Below are 13,401 nucleotides of genomic sequence, written 5' to 3' on the forward strand. Positions count from 1 at the left end.
TTTACTTAATAATGTCTACAAAAGAATTTGATGGTAGCAAAAGTCATCAGATCAAGAACCTGGCAGATCAGCATTTGAGTTCCACCCTCTAGGAAAAGGATTCTCCTGCCCGCTTTGTCAACGGTGTAGATCGAGACCAATATGGCGCCGACATTGATGAGCCCTATGATCATGGCGGACATGAGGGAGGCATCATTCTCGAACCCCAGGGTGTTGAACAAGACGGGGGTGTAGAACATGATCACATTGATCTCGGTTAGCTGCTGGAAAAAGGGAATCAGTATTGCCATGCTGAGGTGAGGCCTGTACTTCCTCTACAAGAGGTTCATCCAAGGGTGCTCCACTCGCTTCGACTCCTCGCTCGCTGCCATCAGGTCGTCGAACTCCTCATCGATGTTCTCGACCCCATAGATCCTCTTCAGTTCTGCCTTGGCCGCTTTGCGCTCGCCTCGCTCGATCATCGAGTTTGGGGTGTCGAGAAGGACAAGGGACTTGATGGTGACAATGAGGGCGAGGACCACGGCGCCGCCGAGGCTCAGGCGCCACCCCCAACCGTCCTTGATCTTGGCGAAGAAGAAGTCGAGGACATTGGCCACAAGGATTCCGACCCTAATAGATAACTGGAATCCAATGTTGAGAGCACCTCTATATTTGTAAGGGACCATCTTAGAGAGGTAGAGTGGCACAGACCGGAAATATATCCAAATTAGCATAGGAATTAACATGTTAGACTAAATTAGTCATTCAAAAAGAACGACAAAAAAATGGATTGAAAATCAAATTACCATTAGATATACATTCACTCAATACCTACTCATTTAATCTTTGATATTGCCTCATGAAACCTTTATTATTATGCCTATTTACAAGGTCTTCACACGAAACCTCCAATTGTCAACACCACGTAAAGAAGAATTTCTAAATCTTGACTTTACTATATTGAATATTTACATGGTCATAAAATTGGAAACATCAACATTCTCTATGGCAAATTGAACAAAAATCCTCTAGTGGACGCTACCCACATCTTAAACTTGCAAGAATTTCGAAGCGATGAAAAGGGCATATGCAACACGACGTGGGTATGCCACGTGATAGAAGGATCAAAGAGTGAAAAAATCACCTGATTGGCAAATCCAATACCGAAACCGAGAAAGATGCGTCGGACGATGAGCATCCACACGGCCTTGGCGAACCTGTTTAGGGGAGTGTCGGCACAGAAGAGAATCCCACCCAAGAACATGGACCGCTTCCTCCCCCACCTCCTCTATCACAATTGAAGCGACCAACGATGACGAGAGCCGCCAAGTAGAGCGACGAGGTGAATAGGGTTAAGGTCTCGCTGTCGTACTGGCAGTATTGGTTCGTCGCCTTCTCCCTTTGCCATTTCTTGTACACCGACGGGAAAAAAACTCTTCAAGAACAACGGCATTGACGTAACCCCACCTGCGATCACAATAGGAAAACCAAATTTCAGTCTGATTATTAGATGGAGGTAAAAAATAATCCTATGCATGGCAAAGGGAAGAGGGGGTGGAGAAACAGATAGAGATCACAGGCATGCTAGTTCTGATGGATTAATCAAAAACAACATGTGAAACCCGTTCTTCTTGTTGAAGATACTGTTGCCCCGATTGATTGATCTCGATCCTGATATTGATCCTAATTGATGTTGATTGGTTCATTGATGGAAACTAGAATATTATATGCTAGGAAATTGATTTTTTCTTTTATTCTGTACATCCTTATTTTCTTTAATTAGTTTAACCCTATGTACTATAAATAGGGCTACAATTGTATAGTATTGTCATAAGAAAGCAATACACAATTTTCAATTCCTAGTCACTTTCTATCATTTGACATGGTATCAGAGCCACCCTTTCTCAACCTAGCTTCCGCATATTGATTCTTTGCTAGCTACAAAGCCTCTTCTTTCCTCTTCATTTTTTTTCACACACAACCTGTGAAGAACTTTCTGGTCAAAACACATTCACAAAGAAAGAAATAATGCCAAGAAATCAAGCTTTGAAATCGGGAACGTCCGATGATTCGGAAGTTCTTTCCAACAATCAAGGGTTTGAAAATTTACCCTCGGATCTACAACCAACTCTGGTGGACGAAAACCAGACCAAAGAAGAAGGCCAAGAACGGCACAATGAGAGGCCCTTGGGCTCAATTCAGCCCAACAACGGGCTTCTTTAGCCTAATCCAAGACAATTTTTTCAGGGACCCTATGTTCAATTGATCCCCGTTCAAGTCCAACCTACCCAGAATGTTATGGGCCATACAGAGAGAGTCAATGCAGAAAATATTGGGCCCACTAACGGGCCAGGAGGTGGCCCAACATTTGCCACTAAGCCCAACTTGGGATCCGGACTGGGTTGGTCCTACTCGAACGAAAACGATTTAGGTCCGGGAACCTTCTCTTACTCGAGTTTCGGACCCGGTTTTCTCCCCTTCATAGGTACCTCCGGTGGCCGACTAGAGCCGGGAGATCCCCTTTTCATGATCGCCGCTGAAGGACCCATGCGCCGTCTAATTTCATAGCAACTCTCAAGACCGGAGAACTACTCCACATGGTCCCAAGAGCTCCGGCAGGCACTCATTACAAAGGACAAAGAAGGGTTTATTGACAGCACCGTCCCTGTTCCAGCCGACGAGCGACTCGTACGATACTGGAGGAAATGCAACTAGCTCGTCCGGATGTGGATCAGCAATTGCCTCACCTCGGAAGTTGCCGCCGGACTTCCCTCGACTGAGGACGCTAAAAAATTTTGGAAAAATATCCAAGAAATGTATGGGAAACTCGTTAAGGCTAAGATTTTCTTAATAATCCAAGCCCTATTTGAGTTAAAGCAAGGAAATCAATCTATTTTCATGGTTTTCAATCGGCTCTCAGCATTGTGGAATGAGTTAAAGATGGCTGAAGAAAAGTTACAAGGGCCGGAGGAAACCCTAGCTCAATATCATGCAATCAAAGAGAGGGAGAAGGTTACACGTTTCTTATTGATCCTAAATGAGATCTATTTACCTTTTCATAGCCAAATTCTAGCCATGGAACCGGTTTCTTCGCTTGGCAAAATCTATCAACTCGCAGTGCAAGAGGAGTCGCAGCAGCTGGCCTCGTTGGAGTATGTCAAGATTGGGGATTGAGTCATCCTCGTGGCTAAGGCAACACCGGACCAACGTTTGCTCATAGCAAGGTCCGGCCATGGTGTTTTCAGGAGCTCGAGGGACGAGGTTCACAAACCCTAAATCCAAAGGAAGAAGATGTAGGCCTGTGTTTATCTCAAATGGACGGGCATGATTTAATCGGGCCATCCGACGGCTTAGGACGGTGGGATCAACGAACGGCCGTGATCTGATCGCAGGATCAGACGGCTCACATTACTCCGCATGATTAGACGGTTCGGGCTTCATTCTTGCGGCGCCTAGATCGAACGTTAGACACCACGCCACGTCAGCACTCGTGCGGAGGGGATCTAATGGCCAAAATTATTCTAACAAATCACAAAATTCCAACAAAGGGAAAGGTAAATTTTGTGATTATTACAAATGTACATACCATACCCGAGAAAATTGTTGGAAATTACATGGAAAGCCAGGAGATCGAGAAAAGAAAGAAAGAGATATTTCAGTCGTAGCAAATACCAAAGCCCACCAGTCTATCAATGATGACAAATTCCAACAGATTATGAGAGCTATAAGCCAGTTAGGGATACATGATAAAATGACTAGCTATGGAGGTACTTCTCATTGCTTAAGCTCCATTTCAAATAAAGCATGGATTATTAATTCTGGTGCTAGTGATCACATAGTCTGCCATGAACATTTCCTTTTTGATATTAAAAAATCATCTCCCCATACCTCAGTGCGTCTTCCCAATGGAGATGACACTACCGTCACCAAAATTGGGAACGTCCAACTCAATCATTCCATCATTCTAAGAAATGTCTTACTCATTCCCAAATTTCAATTTAACCTCATCTTTGTCTCCAAACTTTGTGAAGACAATTCCTGTCGGGTTCATTTCGATTCTGACATATGCTTCTTTCAGGCCTTTTCGACTGGGAAATTGATGAGCTTGGGTAACAATCATGACGGACTCTATTTTTGGACTACTCTTCCCAAAAATTTCAATATTGCGCATTTTTCCTTAAATAAGGGCACCTTATGTAATGCCAACATTAATAAAAATACACTTTTGCCTCATCAACGTTTAGGTCATAGTGCCTCTTTTCCTCACCCAAAGTGTCATATCTATCCTCTAGCTAAACAATCACGCTTGCCTTTTCCACAAAGCACTTCATGTGCCAATACAGCTTTTTCTCTCTCGCATATGGACATTTAGGGGCCATATCACACTCTACATCGTGATGAATCTCGTTTCTTTCTTACAATTGTGGATGATCATACAAGAACAACTTGGGTTTTTCTAATGCAATCCAAGACCCGAGTTCTTTCGCATCTTCGAAACTTTTTCACTTTTATTCAAAATCAGTTCATAAATCCATACAGTGGGTTCGCACTAATAATGCCAGAGAATTTTTCAATCATGAATGTTCTTCACTATTCATTGCCAATGGCATCCTTCATGAAAGCTCTTGCACATATACTCCTCAGCAAAAGTACACTAGAAGTGCCAAAACTTGTGTACGGCGATCACTTTGGTGCCATAACTTTTTTTCGGATCACTTTGGTGCCAACTTTTTTGAAAATCGATCACTTTAGTGTCAATGCTGACGTGGCTCGCCGGAAATCCGATGTGGCGCTGACATGGCTCGCCGGAGAGGTCCACGGCTCGCCGGAGAGGTCCAGTCAGCATTAAAAACCAAAAACAACGCCGTTTAGCCCGCTGACGTGTACTTTTTTTAAAAAAAATAAATTATATTTATAAAAAAAATAAAAACTGCAGCAGCAGCGAGGGAGCCCTTGCCGCCAACCCACCACTGCCGGGAAGGGCCGGCGGTGGTGGGCGCAGTGGTCGACGAGGGTCGCCGGCCCTGGCCGGGCAGGCTGGCGACCCTCGGCCGGAGCCCGGCTAGGCCGGATCCGGCGAGGCGAGGCGTCGCCGTTGCGACCCGAGCGACGGCGAGGTCTCGCCTCGCCGGACGAAGCGAGAGCCAAACCTCGCCGTCACGACCCGGGCGACGGCGAGGTCGCCTCACCTTTTGGGCAAGGCAAGACCTCGCCGTCGCCTGGGTCGCGACGGCGAGGCGTAGCCTCGCCTTCGCTGGGCGAGGTGGGACCTCGCCGTCGCCTGGGTCGCGACAGCGAGGCGTGGCCTCACCTTCGCTGGGCGAGGCGAGACCTCGCCGTCGACTGGGTCGCGACAGGAAGGGCCAGCGGTGGTGGGGACAGTGGTCGGCGAGGGTCGCCTGCCCCTGGCCGGGGCCCGACGACCCTCGCCGAGCCCAGCGAGGGCCGGATCCGGCGAGGTCTCGCCTCACCGGACGAAGGCAAGGCCAAACCTCGCCGTTGCGACCCGGGCAACGGCGAGGTCTCGCCTCGCGCGGCGAAGGCGAGGCCGGACCTCGCCGTCGCACGGGTCGCAACGGCGAGGTTTGGCCTTGCCTTCGTCCGGCGAGCCGGACCTCGCCGTCGCCTGGGTCCCGACGGCAAGGTCTCGCCTCGCCGGATCCGGCCCTCGTTGGGCGAGGCGAGGGTCGCCGGGCCCCGGCCAGGGGCCGGTGACCCTCGCCGACCACTACGCCCACCACCGCCGGCCCTTCCCGGCGGCGGTGGGTTGGCGGCAGCAGCGGCAAGGGCTCCCTCGCCGAGCCCTCGCCACTGCTGCAACTTTTTTTTTTTAAATTAAAAAATTCGAAAAAAAGCCACGTAATTTTCACCGTGTACAAGTCAGACCTTTTTTTTTTAGTATAAATGCCAGGTCAGCTTTTTGGCCGGAATTTTGGCTGGAGTCACTAAAGTGATCTATTTTCCTCCAACTTGGCACCAAAGTGATCCGAAAAAAAGTTATGGTACCAAAGTGATCGCCGTACACAAGTTATGACACTTCTAGTATACTTTTGCCTATACTCCTCAACAGAACGGTGTTATCGAAAGGAAACATCGTCATCTCTTAGAAGTTGCCCGCGCACTTAAATATCAACCTTCAATTCCGAAAATATTCTGGGGAGACTGTGTTATCACAGCAACATACTTAATCAATCGAATGCCGTCTCGGGTCCTCAATGGAAGAACTCCCTTCGAATTACATTTTAGAAAATGTCTAGACATTCGTCACCTTCGTGTCTTTGGCTGTTTGTGTTACGTATCTACTGTGGGCCCTCAAAACAAATTAGATCCTCGTGCTCTTAAATGCATATTCATGGGATATTCTTCCCTTCAGAAGGGATATTTGGTTTATGACCCATCCACCGGGCATTTCTTTGTCAGTAGAGATGTTATCTTCTATGAAGATATTTTTCCTTTCCCGGATAAGTTATCTTCTCATCAACAGACTAATACAGCTACTGATTACCGCTCATTTTTTACCGAAGATTTTTCCTTGTCTCCTCAACCGGTGACAATTCCTTATATATCATTCCCCATTGGCATCTCCAGCTTCTGAAATGATGTAGCATTATCATCGGGTGCACACAATACGGCTCCCAATATTTTACAAAACGTCATGATTTCTCGATCACCTACCTCTTCAGGTGATATCTCTCCTGAGTCACATGGAATTATTCCATCCACCACACCAGCTCCTCGACGTTCCAGTCCTACTACATGACCGCCCACATGGACAACAGATTATATTTGTCCTACCTTGGATTCATCTAGTACACAATATCCTGTTTCTTCATACGCTAGCTTTGCTCCTCTTTCACCTGAACACATGTGTTGTATTAGTAGAATATCTGAAGGACAAGAACCATCTTCATATGATGAGGCTCCAAAAGACCCTCGTTGGCAGCAAGCAATGGCGGATGAATTACGAGCCCTAATGGAAAATAAAACTTGGGATATCATTCATATACCCTCTCATCGGAAATCTATTAGCTGCAAATGGGTCTATAAGATCAAGTATAAGGCTGATGGCTCCATTGAACGCTATAAGGCAAGACTAGTGGCAAAAGGGTTCACACAGCAAGAAGGTTTTGATTATACATAAACCTTTTTCTCTAGTAGCGAAGGGAATCACCGTTCGTACCTTCTTTTCTATTGCCGCTCTCCGTGATTGGTCCCTTCATCAAATGGATGTTTATAATCCATTTCTTCATGGGGATCTAGAAGAAGAAATCTACATGGACCTTCCGCCGAGTTTACACAGACAGGGGGAGAATAGAGTATGTCGTCTCCGTAAATCCTTATACGGACTCAAACAAGCTTCTCGTCAATGATATGCCAAGTTCACCACTGCACTTACAGCTACAAAATTCCAATAATCCAGACACGACTATGCCTTATTCACATGGAGTTAAGGTACATCATCAATTTACTTGCTTATATATGTTGATGATATACTTATTATGGGAAATGATGAAAATGCTATCAAGAAATTTAAAGAGTATCTACACTCTGCATTTCACATTAAAGATTTGAGACCTCCCAAATACTTTCTTGGAATAGAAATTGCACGATCGGATAAGGGAATCTGCCTCAGTCAACGCAAATTTGTCCTAGAAATCATATAAGAAGCAGGACTATCGGGATCCAAGCCAGCTATTATTCCAATTGAACAGAATGTCAAGTTAACGACAGCTGAGTATGACAAGGGATTATCACCCCTGAATGACGACCCTTTTCTCAGGGATCCTTCTTCTTATCAGAGACTTGTCGGAAAACTCATATATCTAACCATGACTAGACCCGACATATGCTATGCCGTGTAGATTCTCTGTCAATTCATGCATAATTCGAAGCAGTCCCATATGAATGCTACACTAAAGGTTGTGAAGTACTTGAAGGGATGTCCAGGTTTAGGAATATTACTCTCTCGGGACAACAACATGGAGATGATAGCGTATAGTGACACAAATTATGCTACTTGCCCTATGAGTAGAAAATATGTCATAGGATTATGTGTCAAATTGGGCAACTCGTTACTCTCTTAGAAAACAAAGAAATAGTCGACCGTTTCCTTGTCATCTACCATAGCAGAATATCGGGCATTGGTTAAGACTAGTTGTGAGAGAGTTTGGATAAGAGGATTACTCCAAGATCTTGGCGTGTGGGTAAAGGAACCAACCATCCTATTCTGTGATAATGATGCTCCACTTAAACTTGCAGTAAACTGGTTTTCCACGAAAGAACAAAACATATTAAAGTTGATTGTCATTTAATCATAGACAAAATTCAAGATGGAGTAATCAAAACAAGAGGGATAAAAACGATGGAACAGCCCGCGGACATAATCACTAAGCCCCTATGTTAGAGGCAACATGCGTATCTATTAAGCAAGCTGGGCGTCCTTGATGTGTATAGACCACCTGCTTGAAGGGGAGTGTTGAAGATACTGTTGCCCCCAATTGATTGATCTCGATCCTGATATTGATCATAATTGATGTTGATTGGTTCATTGATGGAAACTAGAATATTGTATGCTAGGAAATTGATTTTTTCTTTTATTCCGTACATCCTTATTTTCTTTAATTAGTTTAACCCTATGTGTTATAAATAAGGCTGCAATTGTACAATATTGTCATAAGAAAGCAATACACAATTTTCAATTCCCAATCACTTTCTATCCTTTGACACTTCTTACCGGAGATCCCGATGTCATAGCTGAAGATCAGACTGCCCATCGCCCCGGCCATGCATGTTACCAGCACATACCCCGTGAGCTCCCCCGGGTACTCCTTGCCGGCGGTATCAGAGACTACTCCTCCTACTGCAGGCATTCTTCTAACACTAGCTCTTGTTCTTCTGTATTCACCAGTAAAGCAGAGGACGATCGTGAAGTGAGAATGAAGTTGCAAGAGATGCAATATAAGGGAGAATAACGAAGGGGAGGATCGCAAAAGAGAGAGAGTACTATATAAAAGACTTTTAGGGAAGTGCTCCCATGCAGGAATCGGCAACTACCTTACACGTACTTACGACGGTTCACTTTAGGATCAAGTTATCCAAAGGAATAATCTTTAATCATAATCCAAATGGGTATGTCCTTTTATTTACTTCTTGCTTTCCCTTTTTAGTCTCTTCTTTCAAGAAGAGGATAACACTCAATGTCAACTCATCTTTATTGCTTCTTATGTCTATATCTGTACAAAATTAAGATTAGTACTTCTTTTACGAAAAGAACCATGTCACCTTCTCGAGTGCTGTCGAGTTGAAATAAATGCGTAACTCTGTCCTTTCATAGATATGAAAAGAAAACATATTATTTATGTATACACTTTATTTACTTTATGTAAAGTTTATTTCACTTGAGCATTTTTCCATGCACGAATGATTTGGATTATGTGGCAAGATTCTAGATTATTCTCATTTGTTTTAGATGTCTTGGAAAATTTTGGTTTGGTGGGCTTGGAGAGAGACTCGTTGAGGATGATCCTCCTTACACGTGGCAATACATAACTAGCCTATGTCAGCTTGATACGTGGTAGCCGATCTACCGTCGATTTCCTATGTTAAAATTGCTACATTTCAGAATGGTGTTAACCAATCTTTTTATCCTCTTGGAATAAATACCCATCAAGTCATTTATACATCTGCATTACAATACTTTTATTGACCTCGGTCATAAACCGCTGATTGAATTCTCCAACAAGTGACTCGTCATTCATTACTTGTCACCTGGTTTCTGATCCACTAGAATGGCACTTGGCACTACTTTTTGGCGTTATTTTGCGAAATGCTAACACTTACTCGAGATCCATTCGGGCTAATACTTCTAATTTCAGTCGAATCCATGAATATGGATCTCAATTTGGGTCTAAATGTGACTGAGTTATCACTTAATAGTGTCTGAGTTATCAAAAGGTGTATCTTTAATCCTAATCCAAATGAATATGCGCTTTTATCTTCTTCTTGATTTCCCTTTTTAATTTTTTCATATTTGGAATCTTTTAATATGCACGTCAGGCTTAATAGGCAAGAAGGGAAACAGATGTGGAATTTATGTAGGAAATCTGGAGCGGTATGGATAAATACAAATAAATTTATTAAATACTCGTAAAAGAAGGAACCTTTTAATTGATTATGCCCGTAATGAATCTATGTCTGCTTGTCTGCCGGAATGATTGATTATTATGTGTTCTAATATAAAAAAAAAATGAGAGTCAAAGATTAGGTTAATCACTATAGGATTTAGTTCACATTTTAATAATTTTTTTTGAAGAAATAAAAATATATATATAGTCGATCCGATCCGATTAGTCGGGTTCTCCCTTGGAATCGGGAACCGACCGACTGGACACCGGTTTCACTTTTAGGAACCAGAAACTGGACCAACACTCCTGGAAACCAGACCTAACCGGCTGGTTCGGTCTGGTCCGGGCAGTACCCAATTTGGGCAGCCCGTTTTGTACACCCTTACTTTGAAGATTGACATAGACTTTTTATGAGATTATAATTGACTATAATTTATTTTTGAAAATTGCCGCTTTGTCAATATATGTACACAGATAATATTAGTACTTCCTTTACGAAAAGAACCTTGTCATGTACTCAAACTTGTGGAGATGAAAATTCAATACCGTAAATGCACAATTTTGATATTTGATAGTTATGAAAAAAAATATATATTACTTCTTTATACACTTTCTTTAATTTATTTCGCTTGATTATTACTCTAGAACGAATGATTTGGGATAGGTAGCGGGATGCTAGATTATCATTGGTAGCTTGAGATGCTTCAGAAAGTTTTTACTTTGAGGGCTCAGAGCGAGATACATTAGGGATGGTCCTCCTTACACGTGGCAATACATGATTAGCCAATGTCCTCTTGACACATGGCAATACAATTTGCTTGTTGCTTTCACTATTTTCGTATTAAGGAAAATTTGCTAAGAATTGGACTTTGGTTGGGTCGGGTTGGGTCCGAATTGGATTGAGTGTAGGTTGCTAATATACTACTATATAAGCAATGGGTTAGTACAGATAGGAACCGCTTTCGGCCCACTCGAACCCGACCCGATTCATTCCACCTGTTTGACTCCTATTTGTAATATAAAATCCCGGTTCATCACGGTCTCTGCATTGCAATATGACATGACACAACATTTAAAAAAAAGAAACTCCCAATTCGTGAAAGTGCGAGAGAAAATGCAGAGAAAATTTAAGCAAGAACAAGTTTACCAAAACATAGAAAGGGAGCGAAGCAATAGAAAGTCGAAAAGCATGTGTTCTTGGATTCACGAATGCCAAATTCCACTTGACATACTCTGCGAGCTTCTCTAAGGTCTTCAAATACCCAGAATTGGCAATCTTCTTCCTTCCACTGCCACAGCTTGTCAATGACCTCAATGCAGATGCAATAGAAATTCCACATTCTGCCCGTGTTGAAAAAATCTCTTCCTGTTCTTCGGGATCGAACTTGGCCACCAGTTCCGAAAACAAAGCAATTAATTCACGTACTCAAATTCTTATCACGATTTGTTGCATAAGATATATGTAAGATTTTTATTAGAGATCTGAAAGGAGCCGATTACCCGATCTTGATTTATGATTCCTAAATAACCAAAACTTCGTCACATAATTCATAAAAGAAAACTGAATAAAATCGTTAATAATCCATCAAACCTAACTCCTGAGAAAAGTGTCGGAAAAGTCTTAAACATCTTGCATTGGTGCCAATTGGGCCATAAACCTTTTTTTGGTGTTAATTGAGTTCTAAACCTTTTGTCTTTGTGCCAATTCAGTCCTTCCGGCTAATTTTGGCTAGATTTTGCTGACGTGGACACCGGTGCTAACGTATACAACTTTTAATAATATTTTAATATTTTTTTGAATTTTTAATTTTTTTTCTCTTTTTCTTTTTTTTCCCTCCCCTCCCTCTTCCTCCAGCCGGTCGCCGGATCGACGACCAGGGAGGTCGACCTCGCTGGCCTCTGGCTAGCCACGTTGGCCACTGGCGAGGCTCGCCCTTGCGAGATGGCCACGAGGGCGGCCTCACAATAGTGGGCAAGGTTTACCGTCGCCCAGCCACTGGCAATGTTACGCCCCGAATCCCGTCGAGCCCGCGACATCCCCTACTCCGGTCGAATAGTTGCAACGTCCCAGGAACGTCGCCGACCCAACCCAAACATCAGAGCCACATGCGGAAGCGGATATAAAAAACCCCGGACAAAAAGATGACGACAACGGGGTAGAACACCACAACAATCAAACAACAACATCTTCATACAGCACCAAACAAACAAACATTATATTACAGACATAATTAACAAACTAGCATCCGAAATCACCGTTATAACAAAAGTTCAGGGTTTGGTTATCTTAACTTCCCTATGGGTCAACCCGATTTACACAACCCCTAAAATACCCTAGGGAAAAACCTAAGGGTCGCCTCCTTCCTTCATATTCCCACTTCGCTTGGTTCGATCCTTCGGAAGACCTCTTAGGCATCGCCTGCAATTCCACCGGGCACCAAAAGCGGTTCCTCGAACTTCCAAAAAGAAGAGGCGAACTTCCCGGGTTTACGGCTGGGGGTCTGAAATTGTGGATTATACAACTATGAGACGAATCTCAATAAGTGTACAACCCCAAACCCCACGTAGGCACTCACGTACCGCCAGACAGATCACGCATCTCACACAACGATCAATCAATCTAACAATCACACACGAACCTACCTGGAATTCCTCATGCACGTCCCTGCACGTTAGTCAACCACACAGCCAGTATGCCACAAAAATACATCACAGCCGCGCGCGTGCCCCAATTATAGAGCAAAACCCACTTGGGCACGTCTCATACCATGCCTAGCAGTTTTTACCCCATAATCGAGCATTACACCACGCGATACAAACACGCTCGCACACCAACTCACACCACGCGTCACTTTCTCAAACCTCGCACCTCAAGCCAATTCCCGCTCATTCTCAACTTTTCCACCACTACCGCGCCCGCGTAAAACGCATCAGGCCAACGGTCTTCTGACCTCGTCAGGCATCGTCACCCCGTCGGGCCGGGCATCGTCACCTCGTCAGGGACGGCATCGTCCCGCGTAAACGTACACGCCTCAGGACGGAATCCTACACACACTTTCCTTCTACCGCGCCCGCGTAAAACGCATCAGGCCAACGGTCTTCTGACCACGTCAGGCATCGACACCTCGTCAGGCCGGGCATCGTCACCTCGTCAGGGACGGCATCGTCCCGCGTAACGTACACGCCTCAAGACGGACCTTTCCAACCAAACCACATTTTCATATCCTCGTTCCACTCAAACCACACTTACGCACGACCAGCAACCACATGACCCAACACAATTTCACATTGCACGCAC

General features: G+C 44.2%; 1 pseudogene; it reads right to left on the minus strand.

Moving 5' to 3' along the window:
- Window positions 1-5: 5 nt before the first annotated feature.
- Window positions 6-8,849, minus strand: LOC115686700 (sugar transport protein 1-like; annotated as a pseudogene).
- Window positions 8,850-13,401: the final 4,552 nt, after the last annotated feature.

The sequence above is a fragment of the Syzygium oleosum genome, unplaced genomic scaffold (assembly GCF_021117445.2).
Source record: "Syzygium oleosum isolate NSW1041296 unplaced genomic scaffold, Sole_v2.1 Sole_v2.11, whole genome shotgun sequence".
Lineage (NCBI taxonomy): Eukaryota > Viridiplantae > Streptophyta > Magnoliopsida > Myrtales > Myrtaceae > Syzygium > Syzygium oleosum.